Source organism: Oreochromis aureus, linkage group 3 (genome assembly GCF_013358895.1).
Source record: "Oreochromis aureus strain Israel breed Guangdong linkage group 3, ZZ_aureus, whole genome shotgun sequence".
In the NCBI taxonomy this organism is placed as follows: domain Eukaryota; kingdom Metazoa; phylum Chordata; class Actinopteri; order Cichliformes; family Cichlidae; genus Oreochromis; species Oreochromis aureus.
Window position 1 is genome coordinate 74,567,173 of NC_052944.1, and position 13,982 is coordinate 74,581,154.

Here is a 13,982-nt window from a genome sequence, read left to right on the forward strand (position 1 = left end):
CTATAAGTATCCGTGATGGAGGGAAGAGGGGCTCCAATGAGCTTCTCAGCTGCTCTCACGATCTATTTTAAGTATATTGTCTTCAGTGTCCTCCATCGAAAGTACTGCTAGGCACACGCCACTCCCCCATCCAGCCAGCCTAACAACCTGCATAACAGACTATTTCAGCTTCTGTGTGGATAACACTGTATTGACCAGGAAAGTAGACCAGTTTCAGGCTAATAAATTAAAACAGTTTAACAGGTTTGATTCAGAAGCCCTTCCCTCCCCCATCTACCAGAGCTCTTCACACCTCTCTGCAACACCCCATAGCACCAGGATACCAGATGCAACTCACCTGCCCTCTTTTTCCTTTTCTTTTAACGACTCTACTGCCTCCTCCCCCCATGCCATTCATCAGGAGTGATACATCTAAACCCACTGCAGTTTGTCTACCAGCCAAACATCGGGGTGGATGATGCTGTCATTTACCTGCGGTATTGGGCCTTTTCTCATCTGGAAAGACGAAAGCATTAAAAGGATGACACATGGCATGGCATGGTTTTTAATATATTCCCCGCAGCTCTTATCTGGTCTTCCTCATGCAATTGTTAATTTTGTAGTTATTAATGGATTTGATAAAGTAGATCTCCTATTTGTTTGTTGCTGCTACTGTTACATGTATAGAAAATTTTGTATTAGCATAAAAGCTTGTGAACGGACTATATTCCTGAGGCTCATCTACTAATTAAATAGTACCTCCCACGGGTCACATCTATACCAACATATTTTCAAAGTACAGGTGTAAAATGTCAGATATCAGTATCAAACACACTGAAGCCTTTCAGTGTGTTTGAAACCACTGAGTGACACTTCTGCTGTCTTTAGCCTCACACTTTCCTGCACTGAATAGAGGTGTGTCAGTTAGCCAAAGCAAACTCAAGTAAGTCAGATTTTCCATCCGATACCTCAGCAAAACCCACAGAAACACACGTGGAAAACAAGTGAGAACAAACATTTATTAATCTTGTAGAGGAACTAAATTGATACTTTGGCAAAAAGATCAAGATGTAACAAACATGAATAAAATATAAATAAGAGTGATCTTACTGAGGACATGAAAACATTTGTAACCATACTGCTGATTTTGCAGCAAAATACACTTTAAAAAACTCGGATAAAAAATAAGATACTACGCAAAATACACACAAATCTGCATACAAATCTATTTAGCATGTACATATCCTGTGTCTGTGGTGCTGGGGGGAGCAGTTAGACACCAGCGGTTGGACCCATGGACAACTTGAGTGAAGAGTAGACAACGTTGGGCTCTCGGTTAAACTCTGAACACGAAAACACACACACACACACACACACACACACACACACACACACACACACACACACACACACACACACACACACACACACACACAAACAAACAAACACACAAGTTTAAACAACAGGAAACTAAGGAAAGCAACAGAAAATACTGAGAGAAATATGACGAATAACTAAAACTAAGGACTAAAAACTCAAAATACTAAGGAAATGCATGAAGACATAAATGTAATTGATAAACAAACATTCTAATACAGACTCCTTAATAATCAAAAGTTCACAAGTTCAACTCTAAACCATGGCTACAAAACCAGGACCATGCCAATCCCAAATTATTTATTTCCACTTACATTTGCCGTTTTCAGTGTACAAGCGCATTCACACTTAAAGGTACGGCTACTTGTGATGCACGAAATATCTTCATTGTTTACCAATAACTGTGTTTTTTTACGTGTGTGTGTGTTGGAGTACGCTAAAATGTTGCTGAACTAATCAAATTAATGTCTGAAAAGACAATTGCTATAAACTGTGGCAACATAAAAGTAAAACACATGAACTCTGACTTTGTGTCTGGAATTCACGCTAGCAACATAGTACTACAGTGGTGCCCAACTTCACCCAACACACAGAACTATGTTGGACTGAGTCTGCACAGCCAGTGCAAGCCCTGGCTGAAATCACGGCAGAGCATCAAGAGTAGGAAGTAGCACATTGTATCCCTGCAGATCACCTACAGTGAGGTGAACTGACCCTTCTCCTACAAACAAAAGATGCAGAATGTAGCAATCAGGGAGCTGCAAATGGGAATGGCTGAGGAAGGAATGGACATGCTACAGTTATATCCTGGAGCAGGTGGTACTGTGGCTTCTAATTAGAAAGGTGGAGTAGATAGACTGCCACTGACCAGTGAGTGTGAAGACAGCCAAGACCTTCATAAAAGGGTGTATAAGTTGGGACATCCAAAGGGATTGTGGGCATTCTCACAGGTAGTACCACATAACCCTATTAGAGCACTTCGCTCTCGCTCTGCAGGCCTACTTGTTGTTCCTAGAGTATTTAAAAGTAGAATGGGAGGGAGAGCCTTCAGTTTTCAGGCCCCTCTTCTGTGGAACCAGCTTCCAGTTTGGATTCAAGACACAGACAGCATCTCTATTTTTAAGATTGGGCTTAAAACTTTCCTTTTTGCTAAAGCATATAGTTAGGGCTGGACCAGGTGACCCTGAATTCCCCCGTAGTTATGCTACAATGAGTGTAGGCTGCTGGGGGATTTGTATGATGCATCAAGTTTTTCCTTTCCAGTCATTTTTCTCACATAATTAGTATTACTATATTCTCTATTGAATCATATCTGTTATTAATCTCTGTCTCTCTTCCACAGCAGATGGCCGCCCCTCCCTGAGCCTGGTTCTGCCGGAGGTTTCTTCCTTTTAAAATGAGTTTTTCCTTCCCACTGCTTGCTTTTCTATTTTTCTCTGTATGTATAATTGTAGGGTCTACCTTACAATATAAAGCGCCTTGAGGCGACTGTTGTTGTGATTTGGTGCTATATAAATAAAATTTAATAATTTAATACTACAAAACCTGTGTGCAGATACAGCTAGTGGTGGGAAGGTTACTTTTAAACTGTATTCCAGATTACATGCCACAAAATATATTTTGTAATGTATTCCTCCACGCTGGCTTAGTTTAGTGTAGCATAGAGACAAACTAACTTTCAGAGCAGCCGTACTTCTGGGCCTCTTTGATCTGATGTGTGTTTGTCCATAAGTGGTGCCTTCCTAAGTACTGCAGATACAATAGTAGTAATGGAATAGTATTAGACAGTTGCTATAGCAAAATGTTATTATTCTTGTTTATGAAGAAAATAAGTCCCAACCTTTACAAACATCAGAAGCTTTTCACAGTTTTTTTCCAACTTCTTTAACACCTCTGCAGAGAAATGCTAACAGATGACAAAGACCTGCGTGATGTTTGTGTGAAAACTGAAGGTGAGCAACCACAAAACTGCTATCTTCTCTCAATGCAAAGTGACACATTTCACCACAGAGCACAAAGCAAACAGATTCTAACAACAAGCAGACTATTCTTAGCCAAACTAGAAAAGATGGCTTCGTACTATAGTTAATTAGAATCATTAAAGCGTCTGATGTAGATTTTCAAGCAGAAGTTTAAAGTGAAAATGATTCATTGTATCAGAGGTCTGTTCAATTTGTCTTGTTATACGTCTCATGGTAACACACAGGCATTAATTAAAAACCAAAATAAGCTGTTATTTTTGGGGAGGGGTGTCGATCACTAGTTACATGGCAAGGTAGTGCTGATTACACCGCTCTTTTGGAACATTTTAGATTTATTATGTATTTTGTAATTTTTGAAAAAATTAATATACAGTTGTATCACAAGAAAGTAAATAAAAGGTCATAAAGTATGACATGGAATAAATAACGATGGCTCATTCAGCAACAACAAGCTGCATCCCCTGTTTATAGGACAGATGTATAGTTGTCCATGGATGCCACCTGTTACCTGTAACAGTGACACATTCAAATAACTTGATTTAGAACAAATAAAAACTTTTGTCCACCGCATACTAATAAGTAGCTGGTTAGTGTCAACTTACATGTGAGGCCATGTTTAGGTCTTTCTGGTATCTGGAATATACATCTTCCACTTTTTTTAAAGCACCATATTTTTTAATTCTTCTTAAAGCAGTTTTATTGTGTTTCAGTTTATTGATCACCGACTTTATGTCTGTGAAGGTTCTCAGTCATCCAGGTCATTGTAGTCTAAGGAGCTTGGAAAAAGCGTCTGGACTTCTTTAAGTTGCTTGAAGACGTTTCACCTCCCATCCGAGAACCACCGCCACTGTGAGCGACCATCTTTGAACAGAGGCGGTGGTTTACGACACCAATTGTCTGCCATCTATAATCCAGTTTTGAGATCCCTTCCCAGACTCCTTAACGCCCACTCACATTCTGGGCCATCTGACCTCAGGAAATCACATGATAGGGTGGGGGCAGGTTTAACAATGAGCTCACCTGAAACCCTTGCTGATTGGGACCCACGCCCACTTTCACACCTTGGCTCATGTGATTTGGTAGAGGATCATCAAGGGGTTCTTTGTCCCACTTTGGGGCGAAACTCCCACTGGGTTTAAATCTGGGACTCTCCACCATTTGACCCTTAGAACTGAAGAAACTGAAGAAGTGTCTCGGATGAGAGGTGAAATATCTCATCTGCCATAAATGGTAGTAACCAGATCGAAAAGCAGCGCACATTTCGGTGCTTTATTTCGGTGCTTTTGTTTTTTTTCCTGAGCCAATTCTAGCCAATCATTTTACGTTTCCGAGGATAGTAGGCGGGCCCAGGTACGTACGTTCTTTTAGAGCAGAGCTACAGATTAAAAATGCTCAAGGTGAAGCGGTCAAAAGTCTGGCTGTACTTCACAGCAAAAGATGCAAACTCAGCAGCCTGCAACAAGTGCTTTAAGGTGATACTGTGATACTGTCAAAGGAGGTAACACCTCGAATCCGATGAAACACCTGGCAACGCACAGTGTCTTCTTTTTTTAAAGCAGAGAAATGCGCCATGTTTGATAGCTTGCTGCGAGTCCTCACACCGAGCACATCTACTGCGGGTGTGGTGCCTGTTATCGGACCCGGAGTTAGCAACATCCCCCAAAAACCCGTAGAGTCCTGGCCCCTAGCCCTGCCAGTGTAGCAGAAATTCTCACAGGTAGTACCACATAACCCTATTAGAGCACTTCGCTCTCGCTCTGCAGGCCTACTTGTTGTTCCTAGAGTATTTAAAAGTAGAATGGGAGGGAGAGCCTTCAGTTTTCAGGCCCCTCTTCTGTGGAACCAGCTTCCAGTTTGGATTCAAGACACAGACAGCATCTCTATTTTTAAGATTGGGCTTAAAACTTTCCTTTTTGCTAAAGCATATAGTTAGGGCTGGACCAGGTGACCCTGAATTCCCCCGTAGTTATGCTACAATGAGTGTAGGCTGCTGGGGGATTTGTATGATGCATCAAGTTTTTCCTTTCCAGTCATTTTTCTCACATAATTAGTATTACTATATTCTCTATTGAATCATATCTGTTATTATCTCTCTGTCTCTCTTCCACAGCAGATGGCCGCCCTCCCTGAGCCTGGTTCTGCCGGAGGTTTCTTCCTTTTAAAATGAGTTTTTCCTTCCCACTGCTTGCTTTTCTATTTTTCTCTGTATGTATAATTGTAGGGTCTACCTTACAATATAAAGCGCCTTGAGGCGACTGTTGTTGTGATTTGGTGCTATATAAATAAAATTTAATAATTTAATACTACAAAACCTGTGTGCAGATACAGCTAGTGGTGGAAGGTTACTTTTAAACTGTATTCCAGATTACATGCCACAAAATATATTTTGTAATGTATTCCTCCACGCTGGCTTAGTTTAGTGTAGCATAGAGACAAACTAACTTTCAGAGCAGCCGTACTTCTGGGCCTCTTTGATCTGATGTGTGTTTGTCCATAAGTGGTGCCTTCCTAAGTACTGCAGATACAATAGTAGTAATGGAATAGTATTAGACAGTTGCTATAGCAAAATGTTATTATTCTTGTTTATGAAAAAATAAGTCCCAACCTTTACAAACATCAGAAGCTTTTCACAGTTTTTTCCAACTTCTTTAACACCTCTGCAGAGAAATGCTAACAGATGACAAAGACCTGCGTGATGTTTGTGTGAAAACTGAAGGTGAGCAACCACAAAACTGCTATCTTCTCTCAATGCAAAGTGACACATTTCACCACAGAGCACAAAGCAAACAGATTCTAACAACAAGCAGACTATTCTTAGCCAAACTAGAAAAGATGGCTTCGTACTATAGTTAATTAGAATCATTAAAGCGTCTGATGTAGATTTTCAAGCAGAAGTTTAAAGTGAAAATGATTCATTGTATCAGAGGTCTGTTCAATTTGTCTTGTTATACGTCTCATGGTAACACACAGGCATTAATTAAAAACCAAAATAAGCTGTTATTTTTGGGGGGAGGGGTGTCGATCACTAGTTACATGGCAAGGTAGTGCTGATTACACCGCTCTTTTGGAACATTTTAGATTTATTATGTATTTTTGTAATTTTTTGAAAAAAATTAATATACAGTTGTATCACAAGAAAGTAAATAAAAAGGTCATAAAGTATGACATGGAATAAATAACGATGGCTCATTCAGCAACAACAAGCTGCATCCCCTGTTTATAGGACAGATGTATAGTTGTCCATGGATGCCACCTGTTACCTGTAACAGTGACACATTCAAATAACTTGATTTAGAACAAATAAAAACTTTTGTCCACCGCATACTAATAAGTAGCTGGTTAGTGTCAACTTACATGTGAGGCCATGTTTAGGTCTTTCTGGTATCTGGAATATACATCTTCCACTTTTTTAAAGCACCATATTTTTAATTCTTCTTAAAGCAGTTTTATTGTGTTTCAGTTTATTGATCACCGACTTTATGTCTGTGAAGGTTCTCAGTCATCCAGGTCATTGTAGTCTAAGGAGCTTGGAAAAAGCGTCTGGACTTCTTTAAGTTGCTTGAAGACGTTTCACCTCCCATCCGAGAACCACCGCCACTGTGAGCGACCATCTTTGAACAGAGGCGGTGGTTTACGACACCAATTGTCTGCCATCTATAATCCAGTTTTGAGATCCCTTCCCAGACTCCTTAACGCCCACTCACATTCTGGGCCATCTGACCTCAGGAAATCACATGATAGGGTGGGGGCAGGTTTAACAATGAGCTCACCTGAAACCCTTGCTGATTGGGACCCACGCCCACTTTCACACCTTGGCTCATGTGATTTGGTAGAGGATCATCAAGGGGTTCTTTGTCCCACTTTGGGGCGAAACTCCCACTGGGTTTAAATCTGGGACTCTCCACCATTTGACCCTTAGAACTGAAGAAACTGAAGAAGTGTCTCGGATGAGAGGTGAAATATCTCATCTGCCATAAATGGTAGTAACCAGATCGAAAAGCAGCGCACATTTCGGTGCTTTATTTCGGTGCTTTTTTTTTTTTCCTGAGCCAATTCTAGCCAATCATTTTACGTTTCCGAGGATAGTAGGCGGGCCCAGGTACGCACGTTCTTTTAGAGCAGAGCTACAGATTAAAAATGCTCAAGGTGAAGCGGTCAAAAGTCTGGCTGTACTTCACAGCAAAAGATGCAAACTCAGCAGCCTGCAACAAGTGCTTTAAGGTGATACTGTGATACTGTCAAAGGAGGTAACACCTCGAATCCGATGAAACACCTGGCAACGCACAGTGTCTTCTTTTTTTAAAGCAGAGAAATGCGCCATGTTTGATAGCTTGCTGCGAGTCCTCACACCGAGCACATCTACTGCGGGTGTGGTGCCTGTTATCGGACCCGGAGTTAGCAACATCCCCCAAAAACCCGTAGAGTCCTGGCCCCTAGCCCTGCCAGTGTAGCAGAAATGATGAGGATGATGATGGCAGCAGCAGCCGTTCTTCTCTGAGTGAGTAGCTTAATGTTGTTCGTGTGTAATTTACGTTGAGTACGCTAACCACATTATTACATTAATGCATGTAAGGTGAATTAGCAAACACTGTCGTAGTTACATGCGGCTGTCTTCTTGTTTGATGGCAGATACTCCCTTCACCCTGGCCAAAAAGGCTAAAATGACCAAAGAAAAAGTAGAAAACAGCTAAGCATGAGAGGTTTTTGGACAAAGTTTGTGTTTTTTCCATTGATTAAGCACTGCTTCCAGCCAAGAGTAATACCATATATGCCCTATAGCTACAGAAAAGGCAAACATTGTTATCTTTTTACAAAAAAAACAGCTGAAACACTGGATCTTGAAGCAACTGAATTTTTGTTAAAAGTTATGCCAACTATTTGTCCTACAGTAAATATTATAGAGTTTTAATTAACTTCTGAATCTGTTCTTCTTTTAACTTCCTAAGACCTGAACTATTCCATGGCATGCATTTTTAAATTCTCTTTGCCATTTGGGCTGTTTGGACCCTGGTTAATGTAAAAACAAAGAATTACCTGATTTTTTTTTTTTTACCTGATTTTTGATTCTGAGAAAAATGAGATGCACATCTGAGGACATTTGTTTGAAATTTCGATGGAACATTAAAATGTCCTCATAAGTGTACATCAGGCCCTTGTAGAGCAAAACTTTGTATGTTGGTCTAGATATCCTAAAATGTGAAGTCTACATATGTCGAGGCCAGGTCCTATGGGGGTTAAATGAAGAAAACCTAGATGCTGCTGCTCAAGGAAGATGGGGAAAGCCTGACTGACGAGTCTGACTGGACCATGTTCTGCATCTCCATTGCTAAGTTGGCTGTTCACTTTGAGGCTTTAAGGCCATGGAATAACTGAAGCCACAGTGAAAAGATAATTTCTCTGGGAGAGATTATGTCTCTCAGCTGGTTTGGCAAGTCATTGGAATTCCCTTACAAGAGTTCAAGAAGGTGGCTTGGGAGACAGAAGTCTAGGCATCTTTAAACCCTGGACTAAGATAAGCATGAGAAAATGGATGAATGTAAATAAATGTTTGCATGTATGAATAATCTTGTTTACACATAATTATAATTGTTCAATTTCATTTACTGAATTTTTGTTACTTTCTTAAACAACCAAAAAACTCAATATTTCAATCAGTCCCATGCTAATTGGAAAACCTATCAAATATCAGGAAGTCGAAAGTTACCATTTAGCCTAAAGCAAAGTCTCAGTGTGTGTTTATGTCGAACCACGAAGGAAACAAAGAAGAGCAGCTGTACCTCTAATCCTTGTTTGTTTTTTCACGTCCTTGATGATAATTTCACCATAACTGACATCTCCTGTTTTCACTGCTGAGTAGACTGGATCCCTCTCTGTACATAAAACACACAAACAGGACATCACTGCGAGTGATAGCAGAGCTGCTCATGTAGAAACTGCTGCTTCACACAAAAAAACATTCAGATCTGAAGTTTTTCTTTATGTAGTCTTCATAGTAATTTAACAGTATAGGCCATGAATGAAGAGAGAAGAATCTGGAAGTGCAGAGGATTAGAACAGAGGAAGCAAAGGCAGCTATGATGATGACAAAGAGTGTAAAGGGAGAACACATAAATGTGGAGGTACAGAGATGTCTAGGAGAGATGGCATGGGAATTTTCACCCAATCTTATTTAACACAATCTTGGGTTGAGAGGATGCCAGAGGAATGAAGTCTATTGCTGCTGCTTTTCTAAAATAAAGGCTGATGTACAGAACTGCCGTAACTGCAGAGACCAAACTGATGAGCCACACCATGAAGATACAGAGACGAGTTGCTGAAGCTAGGTAAAGAGAGTTTGATGGCTTGATGTTGAAAAAAGAGCTCTGATGTGATGTACGCTTTCAGAGAATTTACAAGAGGAGTGAAGAAAAGGTCAGAAGGAGCTTCACTATGTCCTTGTGGATTTAGAAAAAGCAGTTGACAGGGTGCGTTGAAGAGAAGTGTTTTGTGAGGGCGGTGCGGGACATGTATAAGGACAGAGAGAAAGTGGTGAGGTGTGCAGTAGGAGCACACAGATGGGTTCAAGAGGGTGATTTATTACATCAGGGATCTGCTCTGAGCCCTTTTGTTTTTGCAGTGGTGACGGACAGGCTAACAGACGAAGTCAGGCAGGAGTCTCTGGACTGATGTTTGCAGATGACATTGTGGTCTATAGTGACAGGTTAAGTTATGGTCTGGAGAGAAGAGGAATCAAGTCTGTAGACAGAATAGATGTGAGTGAATGATAAGGAGGTTGTGTAACAGTGAAGCTGCAAGGTGTAGAGGCAGTGAAGGTGGTGAGTTTAAATACCTGGGATTAACTATTCAAAGAGACAGTGAACAAGAAAGACAGTGCAGGCAGAGTGGAGTGGGTGGAGGCAGGGGCAGTCCTAGCATGTTTGGTGCCCTGGCAAACACTCCCTCTGGCACTCCAGTATCAACACCCAACATAACCTAATAGACCTACACCTTGTATAGAAACCCCCCCCCCGCCCCTCCGGGATTTCACACAACCCAGGAGGAAAAAAATAATACATAATGGGCTCGGACTGACAACATCATGAATGAAATGTGTACTATTTGGAGGCAGCACATCCCCCTCCCCTTTCAACAGGTTGTGTGAGAGACTTCATCACAGCAGCAGCAGCAGCAGCAGCAAGCAGGCGTACCAAGGGCCCTCGCGCTCACTTTTTGTGTATATATGTGAGAAAGATTTTAGAAAACACATCGGTGCAAAGTATAAGTCTATAATAATAATCATATTGTCTTCTGGTTTTGTGTGTGTTGCAAGGCTGTCAACACTAAAGCTTAAATCCCGCTAATCGGGATGACAAGTTTAAATGCAGTCATCCCATCTGGAGCACAGAATGGAAAATTTTGAAAAAACTGCCCAAAATGCATTGACAGAGACATTTCAGGGATTTTGAGTTTGTCTGTGCTCCGCATGGATTAATTACATTAAAATGTGTATGTTATTTTTTATGTATTTTTTAAAACTCCTTTTTTTTATTTTTTTGGGATGAGGAATACAGAGTTCGTCACGTAACATCAAAGGTATGTGCCTTTTTTTCACGTCACGCTGTGCGCCACTTTATTGATTACATGAGATGAATTGCAGAATGGCAGATAGAGACAAAATACTGTTAATCTGACTATGTGCAAAATTGGTTTAAAAACATAAACAGCTATGGGATACTGTTTGTCCATGATTTGAAGAACCCAGCACGTGCTCCCGACAAAGGAAAGACCAATTCTGAAGGGGAGACCTACCATGCAGGTGAAACCAAAGGGAAGATATGCTTGACCATATTTTCTAGTCTTTGGCTTAGAATGAAGTTGGTTTGGAAAAATATTCAGCTATGCTTCATCTCCTGCTTTGCGTTTGTGTGGGCGCCCCATCAAAAACCTGTCCATTATGCTAGCAAAAGAATAACCACTAATCAGTAAAATATTGAAATTTACATATACATAAAAATCTCTACCCAAAAAAAAAAAAGAAAAGCAAAACAAATTAACAGCATATAGGACAAGATGGTTAAAAAGCTACATTAACAGTAATGAATACATCTCTGAAAAGTAGGCAAAACATAACTCACAATCACTTTTCAGTGAGCAAACACATTTGCTCTGTGTAACACCTACCACTAAATATACATCAGCAATAAATTTCTTTGCTGTAAATGTGATGAATGATTGTGAGCTTTATTCTTCTAAACAAACTGAAATGATAAAAGATCAGGAAGTCTGAGTCTCACCTTCAGGTTTCCTGTGAACACAATGTCTCACCAGCAGAACCAGTAACACCAGTAGAACCACAACACAGACGGATCCAACACATGACAACACAGAGAGAACGGGAGGAAGAGTGACTGAGGTGGAACCAGGTGGAGGTGTGGATGTAGGTGGAGGTGTGGTGATGTGTCCCCCTAAAGTAAAGCAAACACAGTCATTAAGTTGTCGTCACATTGTGAATGTTGAAAGCTGCAGAAACACAGACAGGTGAGTGTGTCACCTGTGACAGTGATCCAGCTGGATGGAGACTCTCCATGACCGCTGATGTCACACTTGTAGAGGCCTTCATCAGACCTGGAAACATGCTGGATGGTCATGTGACCTGTAGGCTGCTTCCTGATGAGGGAGCCATCTTTATAGAAAGCAGCTGGGAGGTTGGAGGGAGTGGTCTTTGTTTTACAGAGCAGAGTGACGTCATCTCCCTCCATCACAGGGAGGACAGGACTCTGCAGGATCACTGATCCACCTCAACACAGAGACAAACTACAGCATTTCATCCATTTACACACAGCTTCATCAACACTAACTCCACACACTCAGCTTACCAGTGACTGTCAGGTTAACCATGTTACTGATGGGACCCTCTCTGGACTCACACCAGTAAACCCCACTGTCTGATTGGAAAACTGTGATGTTACAGGAAGAACCACCACCTTCTCCCCACCCATCTCCACACTGAGTGATGTTTGGTTTGCTTGTGTTTCTCCTCAGAGTCCATCCAGCACAGCTGTCGTCCTCCTCACAGCTCAGAGACACAAAGTCTCTTTTAAAGAACTGAGAGCTGTTGGGACTCACAGTCAGACGAGCTGTGAGGGTTAAAATGAAAAACTGATGATCTATATTGTTTTTCTTACGATGAAACAACAGTGAAAATAATGTTATGTGTTAAAATTAGTTTGTATCTAGTTATTTACTAAAAGTAAATAACACCTGCATTAATTACTCGCTGCGACTGTGCCATCGTCATTTTCTGATCAACTTTGTGGCCTAGTCATACTCAAGGGCAAGAGCTAGCAAATAACTGGCAGTGGCCCACTGGGCCTATTGTAGGACCTCTGTTGCCCAATAGCAATAGAGGGGAGAGAGTAAGTGCCACACAACTTTGGCATGGATTTGGAGCCACTCTTAGGCTACGTTCACACTGCAGGTTTTAATGCTCAATTCCGATTTTTTGATCAAATCCGATTTTTTTGTCTGCTTGTTCACACTACACATAAAATGCGACATCAAACACTCTCCAGTGTGAACGCTCAAAGCGGCCCACATGCGCAAAAGAAGATGTCACACACAACTCGCTCTGTTTAGACCCAGAGCAAACAATATTGTTTGACTGATGGCCCTTAATATAAAGACTTCGGACTTTATGTTTCCAGATTTTTGCTTTAAGTTATTTTGTTATTTACATAATAATGTAGATAACCTGTTTTAGAGGAGCAGTACTTCAAAGGATAGTTGCAGATTTCTGTCAGAATCTGCAGAAAATACAGTAAATCACATTTCTCCAACGTTGTCTTCCCAACAGTTTCACCGGAAGGCAAGAAATCGTTCGCGATGTCCTATCGGGCGCTTCTCCAGCGCTGATAATTGGCATCTGTCTTGTCAGTGACGTAAAAGACGGATTTAATGCGCCATGACCGTTCGCCCAGCAGTCGCTTTGTAAAACATCGGATATGTATCGGATTCAGGACCACATGCGAAAGTGACCCAGATCGGATTTGAAAATATCGGATTTGTGCCGTTCACACTGTCATACCAAGATCGGATATGAGTCGCATAGGGGCGAAAAAATCGGATTTGATGCGCTTTCGCCTGCAGTGTGAACGTAGCCTTAATCATTCAGTTAGATATGAGACGTGTATTTGTCCGCATTGATCTTCTCTACACATAAAAGCAAATGAGCTGTTGTAGCAGCCAGTGAGCGATATCTGCTTTAGGTGTTCTAACTCTGCCTCCAAGTCCACATCTGCAGGGCTGCTTCTGGCACCACAGGATAATCCTCCGTTGTGGGTTTGCTCCACAGATCTTGGACTGAGATCTTGGCTCTGAGGGAAGGGAATGATGAAGCCCAGTGGGTAGAGACTTGAAAGACTACTCCCTTTCAAAAACACGCCAATTCTCGGCAATGTTCTCATCAAAAACCAGAGGGTCAGGTCTGCGAAATCCGTCCGCCATGACGGGGCGACTTCTTTTCTTTTATCCGCGGCTAATCCAACACGGCGCACAATAAGCAGTGTGGTACCCCGAGAGGGATACAAACATACGTGCTGGCGAGAAGTCCATGCCGTCTTCTGACACCATGTAGCACTCTCGTGCGATGCGACGAGCCAATAATCA

General features: G+C 41.4%; 1 long non-coding RNA gene across 1 annotated transcript; it reads right to left on the reverse strand.

Moving 5' to 3' along the window:
- Positions 1–984: 984 nt before the first annotated feature.
- LOC120437595 lies at positions 985–11,924 on the reverse strand. The gene is made up of 4 exons (XR_005611274.1): positions 11,869–11,924; positions 11,612–11,782; positions 9,116–9,208; positions 985–1,322 (listed from the first exon to the last, which is right to left on the reverse strand). It is a non-coding gene; the product is annotated as an uncharacterized LOC120437595 (long non-coding RNA).
- Between the last annotated feature and the right edge of the window lie 2,058 nt (positions 11,925–13,982).